This window comes from Schistocerca nitens, chromosome 11 (assembly GCF_023898315.1).
Source record: "Schistocerca nitens isolate TAMUIC-IGC-003100 chromosome 11, iqSchNite1.1, whole genome shotgun sequence".
Lineage (NCBI taxonomy): Eukaryota > Metazoa > Arthropoda > Insecta > Orthoptera > Acrididae > Schistocerca > Schistocerca nitens.
In genome coordinates, this window is record NC_064624.1 from 25,787,444 (window position 1) to 25,793,443 (window position 6,000).

The window sequence follows — 6,000 nt, forward strand, 5'->3', positions numbered from 1 at the left end:
TCCCAGAACAAATGCAATTTCCTTGCTGCATGTCTATTTCTAAGATGGAATGCACAAATCTGTGTTTTTGCTGGATTTGGCTTCAGCTGGTTGTCTTGGTAATAGCCACTTAGAATTTCTAGAGCATGGGAGAGCTTCTCTTCAATATGTTCAAAAGATGCTCCTTGGACTGCTAAAGCAACATCATCAGACAATTCACCATGTGGATGACACTCAAAAATGCTGTCTACTCATGGCCTTCAACTGTATTTGGCTAGAAGGTGTTCTCCCTTCACAGTGCAAGTCCCTTCACAGTGGGAAGACACTTCACAGTGCAAGTCCCTTCACAGTGGGAAGATACTATCATCATCCCAATCCTTAAACCAGACGAAACCCCAAGTCTATTGACAGCTAGTGTCTGATTAACCTCAGCAACATACTCAGAAACTGTTTGAGAGAATGGTAACCTGGCAAATACGATGGGATCTCAAATCACAGAGCCTTTTGTTGCCTGTCAGTGTGGTTTTCTGGACAGGATACACAACTGACCATCTGGTTGGTTTGAAAACAGCCATCTGGCAGGCATTTTTCTAAAATCCAACCACTTATTGCATGAGGCATATGACACTGCTTGGCACCATCACGTTTTACTTACCTTCCATGAGATGAACTTTCGTGGATCCTTATTCATCTTATCCCATCATCTGAAACTGCCCAAATTCTTCTTGTTTCTTCAACAGGATTTGATACAGAGCAGGTAACTATTTTTTATGTCACTAATTCCTAGACGCTACCAGACCTATTTATTTGGCTGACTGCCATCAGAAGTGAATGCAGTAATTGTTGTTCTGTCTTGCTCTTGAATCAATTTCTGTGAGATGAAGTCATCAGTAGTTGCATTGCAAGTAACATACACAGCAACAGGTTGGATCCAGTTATGCAGTAGAGCTACAAACGTAAACAGCAGAACATGATTTACAATTTTATTCATAGGAGTCTTCTGGAGTATATTCCCCTATATTGATGAACCCATCAACACTGAACAAAGTGCTATTAAAATGCGCTTCTTCTTGGAGCTTAACTTCATCAAAAATCAGCACACCTATGTGTTTGTTTTCATCTAATCCTTCCTGAGAATAATTCTTAATTGTTTCAGTAGCAGGCATATTGATTCCGTATGAGCATCTGAGACCCGTTACTAAATTTTGCAGATGGTGTTTTGGAAGGAAGTGGCAACAATACTTGCTTCAAACAATGTCTATATCCTTTGGGTGACTTAATTTTTAAGAGCACACTGTCCAGAAGAAACTCTGTTATCATCCACATTCCCTTATTGTTTTCCAACAGGCTTTTCTTTATTTTGTGTCTACTATGATTTTCTGTTTCTTGCTTAGTTTAGAATGATCTAAGAGATGTGACTGAATTGTCATATGCTTTTTGTCTGAGGGGTGCTTCAGCAGAAGATTTATTTCAGAATTCGCTATCCATAATTTAATATATAATTGCACAACTTCCAGCTTCTTATACTTTAATGTTCTTTTTAATGAAATTACTACTGTGTCTGGTACCGTTTGCTTCTGCAAACTTCCCTTGACAGAAGAAACACTGAGATCAGAACTTCTTATTCAACATTTTTCCTTTACCACAGCTTTTTTCTTGCGAGTGTTTTACTGGTGATTTTCTGTTGTGCAATACTTCCGATAGATATTTTGGTAAATTGGGAAATAAATAAGGAACGGCTCCTCATTTTAGAGACCACTTTTGTCTTGGAATTTTAACTTGTTTACCACTGATGACAAAGAAGTGTGCTTTTGTGAGAAGTTCCTCACTGAAATGTGAATCACACACAAAACAACTGTGAATCAGATCTCTATCTTTCCGAATTATTGCTGTCGCTCATTTGGAAAACTCTGCTACATTTTTTGGAGGTCTAAAAAAATGCTTACCCTTACTTTCTCTGTTGCCTGATCTGCGCACTGGAACAATGCACATAGGCATTTTTCATTCTTCTTCTTCAAAAATGAATAACTAAGACTCTTAACACCACTTTACCACTGTAGCCTTCAACTCTGTGATGTGCACTCACAACATTTCAAACAAACTCGCAAAGTAAGCATAAACACTACCGACACACACCTTCCAATATGGCAGAATCATGTCAACTGAAGTGACAGTTCTGTTCGTAGTTTACGGGCTTGCCATCTGCCCTACACTACATGTGTTAACACACCGGGTGTCAGCACACTTTCTCTTCTGCTTGCTATGATCTAATGTTTTTATGGCAGTTGTGACAGCCATTAATAGAGCCCTACATTGTGTCAAACAGACCACCCTCAACTGCAGTTTAATTTGTAGTAACTCAGTGAGCAGTCTCCAGGCTTTTGATTGATGATACTTTTGTCACCCTATGATGTGTGCTATTCACAACATTCTCTATTAGACCTTAATCCATCCTCCCATGGGACAAGGCAGCTAACATTGACGTGGATGTGGACATGACATGTGACCTCAGCACACGGGATGAGCTGGTTAACATGATTTGTGCTCTCAGCACTCTCGTGCACCCATTATTACCTTTATTTGATTTGCAATGCACATCATTACCTTAAAAGGATAGAGACACATAAAATAGCTGTGTCAACTGTGTTAGTGATTGTCAAAGAAGACTAGAGAAAATCATAATGAAGGTTCTGGACTCATCAGTGGCTTGAACATTGAATTGCTGGCACTGGAACAATACGTAATGCTGTCCAACAATCTGAGATACTGTTATTTGTTAACTTAATTGGATTTCCATCCCATTTTCAGTTTTAAATTCAATACACTTATGGTGTAGTTTCTAATGTCAGTATTCTCAATGTCGCATTGACTACCAGCACTTTGAAATAACATACATTATTGCACAGATTTCAAGTTCAAGACTTGTTTTGTAATTTCATGTGAATGGAAGACGAGATTTTATCAAAGTTGCACACCATCATTGAAAAAGATATTTACCAACAAGATAAAAACATAGGCCATTCCATAAACCCATATTTTACAAGATGTTTCATAACAGTAAAAACTTCTAGTGTGTAACTTGTTTTTACTTTCTGGCATACTCTGGCTGGCTCGTCAAGGTTTCTGGCCACTGGGGAAACAGTGTAGTTGTTGGCCTTTGCAACAAGAATTGCCTCAGATACATTGTTTATAATAAACAACATCAACTTTTGAGATATTATTTCTACTTTAATCATTTAGGAAAGAAAGGAATAGAAGCAAGTGGATGTGAACCTGCTACCTTTCTTTTCACTGCTCATAGCCCACAGTGCTTTCAGCTGTGTGCAGTGGGTCGATGTGCGTGTAATATTTCTGCACTGTGTCTGTCAGTTGGCCTGACTTTGTAATTTGTTAATAACAATATGTTTGCAATGATATAGACAAGTCTGATGTTATGTGCTGATCGATTCAGTTCTTACAATGCTGTTAGGAGCTTACTAGTCTTCACTCTAACTAATAAGGTTATTCTGTACCATCCCCCCCCCCCCCCCCTCTCCCCAGGGGCTCACAGTTCTTTTGTTATTTCATGCATGTTGCCCCTAGGGCCAATTCTTCCTTCCTGGGTTGCATTTCGTTCACCATGCTCCTCCTCTCTGCTCCCTCATTCCCCTCTATTGGCGTATTTATATATGTTGACCTGGCTGTTCACCTGTTTCCCCGCATTCCTTGTGATTTTGTTCTTCTTGCCTGTTCTCTTTCATCCTTTTTGGCGTTATTGGTCCACCCTTGGTGTTTGACCTCCACTTCCAAATTTTCTGTCTTTAGTGTGAGCCATTTGGGGAAGATCTCCCTCTGTAGTGTCTATGATGTGGATTCTTCTCCATTCCTGCCTTTCACTCTCCTTCCCCACAGTAACCCCCACTGCCCCACTAGGTCACCAGCATGTGTAGCCAGTCCATGTGGTGGGGCTGTTATGTGCTCATCTGGCCTAGCCCCCTGACAATACAAGAATCACACTACTGATGCATGAGTTGTTATTTCTTCAATTTTTGCCTCTGATACATCCTTTCCCCCTCCTGCCACTTCCTTACCCAGCTTCATCCCCCTCTCATCTCCACCTCCTCTGCGGTTCCCATGCCCTCTCTTCTGGTTGCCGTTCACCCTTCCTGGATGAATAAGTACCCTGTTCTTTGGCACCTGTAGTGATGCCCCCCTCACCCCTCCCTTTGGACGCACCCCTGTGTCTCTCCAGCCGTAGGCCTGCTACCACAACTCAGCTATGGGGTGCACCATTTGTATACCCAAAGGTCGCCCACTCTCTTTCGGTTCCAGACCTTGGGGGCACCTGCTATCCATCTGTGGCCTGCCCTCATCAACCTCCAAGAGGAGGAGGAGGAGGAGAAGAAGAAGAAGAAGAAGAAGAAGAAGAAGAATATGCCTCCCCTTCCCGGTGCCCCATGAGGTGCCATCTCCCCCTTTGCATCTTGAGTCTGATATTTATGGGTGTCACCCCGCTCTTGTAGGTGATGACCACTGACCTGGTGACATGACCTCCTCTCGGCTTCTTTATGTCTAAACTGATCTCTAATCACACAATAAACAAGTGTAACTGCTTAGGATATTACTGTCATCTACCAGAAATACAGCTTATTTCCTCTTGCTTTGCATTGTATCTTTTCGTGTCAAGAAATGCACTTTCTTAATGACCACTCTCCAACTTTTCATGGGTATCGGGCATTCTGTCAAAACCATGCTGACCATGGGATAGCATCTGGAGAGGTCTGCACTTTGGTTCACACTGATGTCATTAGTGACTGGATCCCCATTTGTACTAACCAAGAAGCAATAGTGGCATGAGTGCAAATGACCCCAGCAATCACCATTTGCAGTGTCTACATCCCTCCAGATACACCACTTCCTTTTGTTGACTGCCTCCCTTGATACAGCAACTCCCACCTCCTTATCTCCTCCTCGGGGATTTCAGTACATGCCACACCCTTTGAGGGAGTGGCATTGCAATGGGTAGGGATCTTCTGATTGAATAATATCCATGGTTGCTGAACATACTGCCCAGCATAGTGTACTTCCCATCAGCGACAGCTTCACAGCATGTGCCATCTGGATCCTTCCCACCAACACCAGCTTTTCTGAACTGGGTTAGTAGGAAATCTCTCTACATCATATTCATTATGCTTGTAACCTCACTGTCCTCAACCTTTGCTTGTCATTGTCCTGCCCTTGCCTATTCCCTTTGCTGCTCCTATTCCAGCACTACACATACCACCAGTGCATATAAAGTCTTTTCCTTTTCTCTATGTCTCCTCTATCCTCTGTTTTCCCCTCCCCTCCAACACAGCCTCTTGACTCTTCACCTAGCAGCCCATCCTGTCCCGACCATGACCCTGCATGTTCTCACAAGCACATCATCATCTTCCTCCCACTGCTATCCTGATATCCCTCCCACTCCCCACCCCATGTCTCCTCCTTTCCCCCACCATCCTCCCAAGAGTGCTGCATTTGTCAGATGCAGGAAGAGTTTGGAGCTGGACCCCAGCAGTGAGAGACAGTGCCATGTGTGTGTGAGATGTGCTTGCATGAAAGCATGTGTGCATGTGTTGTGTGTGTGTGTGTGTGTGTGTGTGTGTGTGTGTGTGTGTTCTGTTTCAGAAGAAGCACTTGTCTGAAAGCTTAACTTCATTGTGCCTGTCTGCAAGTCAGCTTCTTGTCTGGTTTATTCTCCATAAATTTTTTAAGTCTATTTATAATATGAATTTTTACTAACTGAGTTATCGAACATGTGTTGGTTCTCCCTCAGATAGTCTGTTTTGCCTGTATAGTGGAGACTGTATGTCTTCTCACAGTGTTTCTAATCATGTACCGCCGATCAGGTGGCATAAGCAACACCAGTCAGAAGCTCATCAACAATTTGACTAGTGGCAATAATATCTGTCTAGTTCTTCATGTAATATCTTAGAACTTTCTCAATTTGGATAAGACTAAAGCAGTGGATTTTATCGCCGTTTTCTCCAATTTCTATAGTCC